Raw genomic sequence first — 10566 nt, 5'->3', positions numbered from 1 at the left:
AGTGTCACAGTAGCATTACGAGTGCACAGATATACAAATGTTAAAGTGAACTAGGAAAGAATAAAAAAGTTACCTCAAACAGTCTAACAGAAGTAGGTCATCACTTCCCCAACTATAGACTGACTAATTATAGAGCTTAAAATCCAAGGGTAAGAATGAGCTCTTTGGAACAGCACAGTTGTTTTAATCTACCACTAACAATGTTCCTCTGTTCAGCCAAGATGGCATGCAGAGGGTGAGAAACATTGTCCAAGATTGCCAGGATTTTCTGTAGGGTCCTTTGTTCTACCACAGCCACACTGGGTCCAGTTTGACTCCTGTAACAGAGCCAGCCTTTCTAATCAGATTTTTGAGCCTGTGGGCATCACCCATGTTGATACCATTGCCCCAGCACACCATTGCGTAGTGGAGAATGTACTGGTGACAACAGGCTGGCAGAAGATGTGAAGAAAAGATAACGGTCCGGCTGATTTTGCTCGCTCTCCCGCGAATGTTCATTCCTTTCTCCGCAGCGCCAAGACTGTGATCTGGCTGCTGTGCATTTCTGCCCCACTGGTGTGAAAACCAGGGACTGAGGCTTGACGTGGGCCTACTCAGGCTGCTCCAGGAGCGGATCTGGGACTCAGTCTGGATCGGGATGCTGTTGGCTCCCTTCTATTGTTTGCACAGTGTGATTTTCGCTCTCTCTGTCTGCGCAGTGTTTTTTTAAAATTGGGTTAGACAAGTTTCTTGCATTGTGACTGTCTATAAGCAGACAAATTCGAAGTGTATAATTTATACAATCTTTGATAATAAATGTGCTTTGAATCTTCTGTGTTTGAAATAATTGGTGTTGGAATACAACTGCTGAGTGGCCTCATGATGGTTGACAGCTCTATTGAAGGTTACGTGTCCTACAATAAAGTCTGTTGAATATTCATCCGAACAGATACAAGGTATGAAGATTAGGTTGGCAATGGATAGACTATTCACAATATTCATTCAATTTCATCGGATGCCACGGCAGTAGATTATGTGGATGAGGAAGGTGAAATGGTAGTATGAATTTTTTTATTATTATTCAAAATCAGTGGAGACTAGGGTCTTCTGGCCCTTCGAGCCACTGCACCCAGCAATCCCCCAACTTAATCCTAGCCTAATCACAGAACAATTTGCACTACCAACCGGTATATCTTTGGACAGTGGGAGAAAGCCAGAGCATCCAGAGGAAACCCACGTGGTCATGGGGAGAATGTACAAACCCACACTGGCAGCAGCGAGAATTGAACGCAGGTCACTGGTACTGTAAAGCGTTGTGCTAACCACCACACTACTGTGCCGTACCGAATTTATGAAGAACTGATACGGGATTTTGTAGAGGAAATGAGGCCGATTGTTGTTGATAATCATGATTGAATAATGGTAATATGGGGAAATGATGGGAGAATTAGGATAATGATAAGAAGTCCTGTGCTTTTTGGGGTGCTGCTTTAGAAAGAAAGGACTTAGAACCCAAGTACAACTTCGCTGTGAATGTAATGATAATACTGACATGGACGCAAATCAGAAATGAGATCATGGGTTAGCACGTACGACAGGTAACTCAATCCCTGTTGCTTGGGAGCCTCAAGATTTTCTGCATATACCTTACCCCTTGGTGTAGTCAACAACTGATACCACAACCACTGCATTGCCAATTGTACTGGTCCGTCATTGTGAGATGAGGTTCAGAAAAATACAAAGGGAGTAGGACTTTTTTTTAGAGGAAACAGGAAAACAAACTGTTCTAGTACTGGGAAAGAGACCTATGCAAGTGTTGTTCAACTTGACATCACTCCAAATTTCTAGCTGGTGTGGAATAAGCCTCCAGAGCTTTTCCAATATTTATTAATTGAACAGTTAGGTTCATAGTGTTGGAAAATATCAAAAGGAGATAGGAGGTGAGGCAGTGACTAGGGGGAGGTGAAAGTAACTGGGAAACAATAATGTCAGTGGCTCAGAGAGATGATGAGCCAGCCATGGATGGTGCGGAATGTAAATATCAAGTGTATGAGTATTCAGAGTTGGATAATCCAGGGAGGGATGATTCAGTCTTCCTGAAGATACTGAAGGAGGGCCTGACCTCAACCCACCAGGAAGTTTTAGATTTGGGGATAGCGGTGGGATAGACCTACTCTGGAATAGTATCCTGGGTCAGTAAGATAGACCAGAGGAGGGGAAAGAGAAGTCGTATAGTAGCTGTTGTGAATGTAGCTGCCGTGATGTCACAGAGGACTTGCTATGTGTGCCTGTATCTGGGGCATGTAGCAAGGAGCTGCGGGAATAGAAGTGGGAGAGTAAAGGAGATAATTTGTTCGAGCTGCAGCTTCTCAGGCCATGATTGGAACTAGTGTCCTGAAAAGAGGGGTAAGTGTGAAAATCACTCACCAAAGCAGGCAGAATCCAGCAGCGCCCTCTCTTTCTGATTTGACTGCTGACCAGATTATAGAGATGGTGAAGTTAGCCAAATGGCTGACAGCAGCCTCAGATGGTCATCCACGGAGGTACACAAGAGGTTTATTAGGGGGCCAGCAACGTGAAATGTAAGTGGACACGGAGTCATCAGTATCGATAACTGATCTACCTTTGCCCACGACTGGAGAGGCGATTTACATTACCAGTGCAGGAGATGCAACAATGAGGGCGGAGAGAAATCAGCCCCACGTACCCGAGATTGAGGGAGTGCAGATTCCTGTAGATTTTTGGGTGTGCCCAAACATTGAAGATACTGTCCTGGGGGTAGACACACTGAGCAGGGCAGGAGCAATGATAGAGTCAGGAAAAGGAGAAATAACATGGACAAGACAGGGACAGGGAACATGTATGACCTGCAAAGCAGCTAACATGGTGCACAGAGAGACAGCAGCCTCAAGCAGGGAGGAGAGACAGGGTGATGTGAGGGAATCATGTCAGGAGGTCCCAAGGGTTGTGCCAAGCACAGCCAGGAGCTGTTAGTAGTGCAGCTGCCTGAGGAGGGAGCTGAGATGAAAGTAAAGGCTCACCAGAAAGGGGACAGTACGGAGCAGAAAGGGAATGAGTGGGCAGACACCAGTGTGAGGAGAACAGTGAAAGAAAGTACAAACACCAAATTAGTAGGATTACATGGAGATGTGAAGGACCACTGTAACCATGGTAACACATTGAGGGATCGAGCAAATAGCAGTGACATATTGCAGATCGGAGAGAGCCAGAGAGAGAGAAGATAGTCCTCCCACAGCCATGTGACCAAGTCACGGTAAGGGAGCCGGTTTCACTCCCAGGTGGATGGAACCACAGGTGTTGCTCTGGATGAATGACGCCTGTGTTGGTGAGCAGTTCCTGCAAGGCAGCCAGTGGAAACACTGGATACAGGTTAAACCGAATGACCCACCTTCTTGTCACCCTCACAGATGGAGCAAGAGATCAAGTGCTCCCGGTAACAGTGTCATTTAATTGCAGAGAGCCAAGTGAAGAACACCAGCCGGCTGCATGAGACCCGACCAGAGCTGATGGACACAGACCCACAGCAAACACGAAAGTAGAGTTCACCGAGAGAGCGCGACAGAAAGCCGTGAACACCATATTAAAGTATAACAGTATCTGTACTCTGTAATGAAGGCTGCGTGCTGAAGGCAGATGATTAGTCGTATAGAAAGACATTTGGGGAAAATAGATGAGATGGCATCTGAGTTACAGCAGAGACATCAAGTTCCACAATTGCAATGGTGTTGCAGACCGAGAAAGAAAAGAAATGACACACATTGGGCCAGTAATCAGATGAACAGTCCTGAAGGGTTTGCCACCGAGGTAGGGAATTGTCATCATTCAAATGGAGACCACCCCAATCCCTGCTGTACACCGATGAGAGGGTCTGAGAGACTAGTTGTTAAGATCCTGACAAGCATTTGTCATAACAATATTCTGGAGTTAGGGCATATAAGAATATGAAGTTTAACAGCAGCCATTCTTCAGACATGAACATGGATTGTAGATTAAATTTAAAATGCATCCCTAAACAAATTCCCTGGAGCTGTGAATGCCAGCTGATTGAAAACCAAACACTGCTGATTAACATTCATTTTGGGTGTCTGGAGTGTGGGTGCAAAGGAGGGAGTGAATATTCAAAGGAAGCATTGTGCATACATTGTAACTATTGAGTTGTCCTGCTGTTACCTTTGATCTTCAGCATATAAAATCTCATGTAATATTGGATCAGGCAGGTCTCTTCCTCCAAGAGTGCCTCAGTATGATACCTGCTTCATGTTTTTGTTGAATAAAACACTTCCGTATCCACAAACTTCAGTGTCTCTCCGGTAACTTTGTTCTTGTTACAACACATTATTGATTGCCACTCTGCAACACTTTGATAAGAATATAACTTAATTAGTTTTTACAAAGTGACAAGCAGAAAAGCACACAGAATTTTGGACCACTGCTTGAAAGGCAGAGGGTAGGTTCAGTTCTCCTGCTGCAGTTGTGTTGGGGCCCTGCCTTTCCTCACAATTGCTGGGTGTAAGATATCAGGGGTCTATGCTTTGATCATCCAAAGTTTTTGGAGATTCTAGGCAAATTCACTTTAAATAATCACCTCCATTAACAGGTTTACACCCACCACTACCGGTTAATCTATCCAACTGTCCGCCTACTCTGTGAAAACCATATTTTATAGAACTTGTGTTTATGCATGTGCTTCCTTGTCAGTCATATCTGATTTAATGTTAATGCAAATTCACACTTAAAAAAGACCTTCTTAACAAAAATAAGAACATAAAGTACAGAGACACAGAGTCTGTAGGCTCTGAATTCACCATCCTATAAATAAATCCAGGGATCTGGTATCAGGCTTCTTCAGCTCCATGAGTTTGAAGTGTCTGTTGAGACCTTCAGGCAGGGGTAGGCTTCTCAGAATATCTTTGAATCATTTCCTCTGAATTATTCTGTGCCCAGAATAATGTGTGTTGAATGCAGGGCATGTGAACGACGTGGCTTTGCTCATCGTTACAGGCCGAGTATAATGAGGGCCTCATTGCTGGGGTAATGGATGTTGATTCACTTATCCTTCCAGTTGAAATGGTGGATTTTCTGAAGGTAACCTTCTCTCCAGTGCCTTGAGGTCCCTCATAAGTCCCGGAAGCACATAAGAGGGCAGGGGTCAACACTACCCAATTGACCATGGGTTGTGTAGCAAGTTTGAGACTTGTTATTCTTTCTCTTCCTCTGTCAGCTATAAATTAGAACATAGAACAGTACAACATGGGAACAGGCCCTTCAGCCACAAGATTGTACCAAACCAATTAAATTACTAATCAAATGGACAACTAAACTAATCCCTTCTACCGACACAATGCCCATATCCTTCCACTTCCCGATCCGGTCATGCTTACTCTGTGATGCACAAAGACGGGTATCATTGGCAAACTGCAGTTCCACAGAGACTGGTCCCACTTAGGTGCCATAAAATGAATGGTTTCTAAATAGTGCTGCATATTAATTCTGCTGTAGCAGAACAATGCTTGGACTATTGCCTCAGTGGTAGTAGCCCGTTGTATGAAGCCATCCATTATTTACTTAGCATCACAAATCTGCTACATCTTGCCCTTTTAACAATAAAACTCAGTGAATAAGTGAAACCAATAAAAGTAAGGGCAAGATCAAATATAGCCTAACTGCTGTCTGTAGTGAAGCTCTCTCACAAAATAAAAAAAGCAGTTCTGTTTTGGATACCAACTTATTGGCATATAAAATAATATTATAGAGGGAGATTACAAGTTACTTATAACTAGGAAAAGAATTGATTAACCACATAAATTATTTTGTTCCTATTACTGTATCACAAATAATAGAATGGAAATAAAAATAAAAATAGAATATGTATCTATTGATAGTGGTCTGTACTGTGTGAAATAGAAAGTCATTGTGATTACTAATCCCATTGTGACATGTTCATTAAAGTTTAGATTCAGATTTATTTACTTTTCAGATGTACATTTAAACAGCTAAATGTGTTGTTTGTGCTAACAGCCAATACAACTCAGGGGTGTGCTGGGGACAGCCCACAAATGTCCCCACATATTCCTGCGCCGATACAGTGTTCAGCAGAATAACACAAGCACCCACAATGTATCAGATGTAATTGTTATACTTAAGCAAGTATATTTGGATAAACAAGGCATAGATGGATAAAGCTCCAATGCAGCCAAATGGTATTAGTGTTGATGGGCAAAAAGATCAGCATGGATGTAGTGGGCCAAAGGTTCCATTTCTGCACTGACTTGAGACTTTGGTGATGCTGGAATGGTGGATCTTCCAGATGGTTACTGAATGTAATTTCTTTTAACTCTTAGATGTTACATGGGATGAAAATAAACTTTCCAATAAACCAGGGGAATTGAAGGTGACTGCAGAATTCAGCTTCCCTAGTGAGTGGAAAGAGAACATGGTAACTGGAGCCCCAGTGAATAGAAAGGATCATGGAAAATCGGACCCTGTTAAATGGAAAGAGAACAAATGAAGCAGGGTGTTGGTAACTGGATAGGGTGCGTGGGAAAACTGTGTCCCTGTGAACAGGAAGAGCACTCTGCAAACATTAGCAGGTAAACTTGAAGCTGAATCATCAGGGATTCTCTAGTAATTAAATAGCAGATTATTGTAAATTATTATATGAGTAAATGTACTCAATATGCAGTCTGCAGAATGTATCAGTTTAGATATTAAAAACCTTGCAAATAAGAAAAGGCTTGTTGTTAAGAGAACAAGATATGCACTGCAGGCTGCAGAGTTTTACTAATGCTAAGTAAGCAAAAGAAGATTTAATTTAGCTTAATGCTGTTTAGCCCAGAGATTGTACCCTGGTTTTATTTCTGAGAAAGTGAACTGAGAGATTGTACAAACTGTATCTCCAATATTTTACCTCTGTATTTTTGTTAAGTATGCCATTGCTTTTTAAATTGTGAAATCTTACATTAAACATTTAATTTTAAGTGTAATTGTCAAAAAGGACATTATTAAATAAAAGTTCCATAAAATATAGTTTTCGCAGAGTGGGTGGATAGATTAACCAGCAAAAGTGGGTGTAGAACTGTTAATGGAGATGATATTTGACAAGAAGCTGTCAAAAACCTCCTCAAACTTCAGGAATTCAAATCACAGAGCAGTGGTAACTTCTACCTGGAATTGTGAAGAAGACCAAAAAGACATAAGTGAGCTATGAGCACTAATTCAATGCTCTAGTCAGAAAAGGATTCTGGGGGTTTATGTTGTTCATCATTTTGGAACTACAAATTAAGTGGTAAGCAAACAACGGTCTCTCCAAATCTGTCAGAATTTGGAGTAGTTCAAGATGTACTTCAAAACATCTCTCCTTTTGTAACATGGGTATTTTCAGAACATCACCCCTCTTCCCTGAACTTCCTAGCTTCCACAATCTTCTCCACAGTAAATACTGACTAAATTGATTAATTTAAGACCTCACTCATCTTCTGTGGCTCAACACAAAGGCAGTCACCGTAATTCTTAAATGACCCATTCTCTCCTAGGTTATCCATTCTCTCCTAATACACTTATATAATCTCCTAGGATTATCATTTACCTTGTCTTCCAAAGGTATCTCCATATTTTTTCATCCCGATTCCTCTTGAAGTAGCTACACACCCTTTATATTCTTCTTTCTTTTTCCTTACAAGAGTCTCAACATCCCTTGCTGAGAGTTCCCCTTGCTGTCAGTCTTACCGTTCACTCTGTCGGGAACATGCTGGCACTAATCTCTCTCCATCTCATTTTTAAAGCCCTCTGCGTGTCACACGTCTTTTTACTAGCAACCAGCATCTCACTGTCAATCTTTGTGAATTTCTGCTGAATAGGTAAACAAAGTTATGAGGGTTAGGGTAAATGTAAGCAGGTTTTTTCCCACTGAGGTTGGGTGGGTCTACAACCAGAGGTTATGGGTTAAGGGTGAAAGATGAGAAGTTTAAGTAGGACATTAGGGGAAACTTCATCATTCAGAGGGCCATGAGAGTGTGAAATGTGCTGCTAGCACGTGGTCCGTGCAAGCTCTATTTCAACATTAAGATAAGTTTAGATCGGTACATGGATAGTAGGGATGTGGAGCGCTATGGAGTAGGCAGTTTAAAAAGCTTCAGCATGGACTAGATGGGCCAAAGGGCTAGTTTTTGTGCTGTAGTTGTCTATGACTGTAATGCCATCAAAATTAACCTTATCCCATTTTTGGTCTTGAACTCATGGATCAATCCCACCTTTTTTTCATAATTATTTTAAAACTAATAGAATTATGGTCACTGACCCCAAAATGCTCTCCCAATAATACTTATTCACTTACCCAGCTATTTTTTCCAATAGGAGATTGATTGTTGACCCTTCCCTACTTGAAATATTTACATCAGCGAAAATGGTTGCTGGCTACTCAATACTCAGAGGAAATTTTCAATGAACATTGAGCATAACCTGCAAGATCTCCAGTGGCATTTCTCTGAGTTGAGACATAAAGCAAGGTTGTGTTGTTTAGATTGTCTGAAGTGGCTGCTACTGAGACATTCTACAAGGAGAAGTGACATTATTTTGCTATCACTGGAACATTGTCCACATGTATTATATAACAGTAAATGACATATTTACATTGATTGGCTTGCATGGCCATTTAAGGGGACAATTTTTTTTTGAAGAGGTGGCCAAGCAAATGGCAAGAGAAGGGCAGTAGCTGTTATCTATGTGGACTTTAGCAAGGTCTTTAATAACGTAGGCCGGGAAGTTAGATCTCATGGAATCCAGGGAGAGCTAGCCAACTGGATACAACATTAGCTTCAAGATAAGAAGCAGAGGGTGGTAGTGTAGGATTGCTTTTCAGATTTGAGGCTTGATTTTCAGGTTGGAGCATGTGAATGGTAGTGTGTTGTAGAAATCAGTGCTGGATTCGCTGTTATTTGTCATTTGCTTTAATGTTTTGGATGAGAATGTAGGTGGCACAATTAGTAAATTTGTGGACAACTTCAAAATTATGTAGCAGTTGACAGTGAAGGAGGTTGTCTGAGACTGCAACAGGATCTAGATTAACTGAGGAAGTGGGCCAAGGTATAGCAGATGGAAGTTAACTCAGACATGTTTTGGGAAGTTATACCAGACAGGATATATACCGTGAATGACAGCATCCTGTAGTATGTTGTAGAACAGGCAGGCTCAGAGAATCAAGTAAATAGTTCCTGAAAGAGGCGACATTAGTAGATGAAGTGATGAAGATGGTGTATGGCAAGCTTGCCTTTATAAGATAGGGAACTGAGTACAAGAGTTGGGAAAGGATTTTTTATAGCTGTACAAGACTTTGATGAGATTATACATGGAATTCTCATCACCATACAATCACATACAGATGTTTATAAAATCACAAGGCACATAGATAAGGTGGATTGTCACAGTCTTTTTCCCAGGGTAGGGAAGTATAAATCTGGGGGCTGTAGGTTTAAAGTGAGAGGAGAAAGAGACAAAGGGGATTTAAGTTGTAAGTTTTACACACTGAAGGTGGTGGATATATGGAACAAGCTGGCAGAGGAAGTAGTAGAGGCAGGTATAATTACAAAATTTAAAATACATTTGTACTATTGACTGTGAAGATATTAAACCATGGAAGAAACCATCAAACCTGAACAAGTCAAGGACAGTGGAAGTAGACAAACCAAGTGGCTTTGCTCTTGCCATGAAAGAATGGAGGCAGCCATTTTGTGACACTGTTCTGTAACCTCCATTTTGTGAACTATTTTTGCTCAGGGCTAGCTGGATCAAAGCAATTAAAAGTAGGCACAATGAGCCCCCTACTGAGAATCTGCTAAAGTAGAGATCATTTTCAAATAAGAAGTTGTTTATGAGATGTTCTTTGGTAAAATATAAAATTCAGGTTTATGAATAAGGCAGTTTGTGACTGTAACCTGAGCCCAGCAACTGTCTGATCTGGCTAAACTAGTGTGATTCAGGGATGACAAAAAAAAAGTAAACATGATAGATAAATCGTTATTTATGAGAATAGCAATAAAGTGATTCTGCCTTAGACCGGAGCTCTTACTTAGGAAAAGAGCAAGGAACTAATGTTGGCTTGAACCAGAGCCAAAAAGCTGAATAGGCTGGGGCCAATAAAAAATCAAACCACAACAGTTTGAATTCGTAAGGAATGAGGGGCTTGAGATGTAGGGCACCAAGAACTCCAGAGATTAGTTATCACAAGAAAGACTTTCACACACCCGCAATCCCATGCCAGTGGTAGAGAAAAGGAGGATCAATCATTTGGCCAATAGGAGATCCCTGTTTTAGTGTTGGTCTGTGTGAGTATTGGTACAAAAGGAACAATAGTATTCATGACCTATATTGTCCCAGGGTCAAAATAATTTATTCTGGAGGCAATAAAGTGAGAGTTTTGAATTAATTAAGATTCATGCAATGATTTGCTTGATTTAGGTATTTTTGGGATAGGTTGACAGTAAATGGATAGGAAAGGTTTTTTAGAGTGATATTGGCCAAATGCAAGCAACCGTGACTTCCCTTTAAAAAATGTGAGGTAACTGGAAAATG

The sequence above is a fragment of the Mobula hypostoma genome, chromosome 10, assembly GCF_963921235.1.
Source record: "Mobula hypostoma chromosome 10, sMobHyp1.1, whole genome shotgun sequence".
Taxonomy (NCBI): domain Eukaryota; kingdom Metazoa; phylum Chordata; class Chondrichthyes; order Myliobatiformes; family Myliobatidae; genus Mobula; species Mobula hypostoma.
This window is presented reverse-complemented; position numbering follows the sequence as displayed.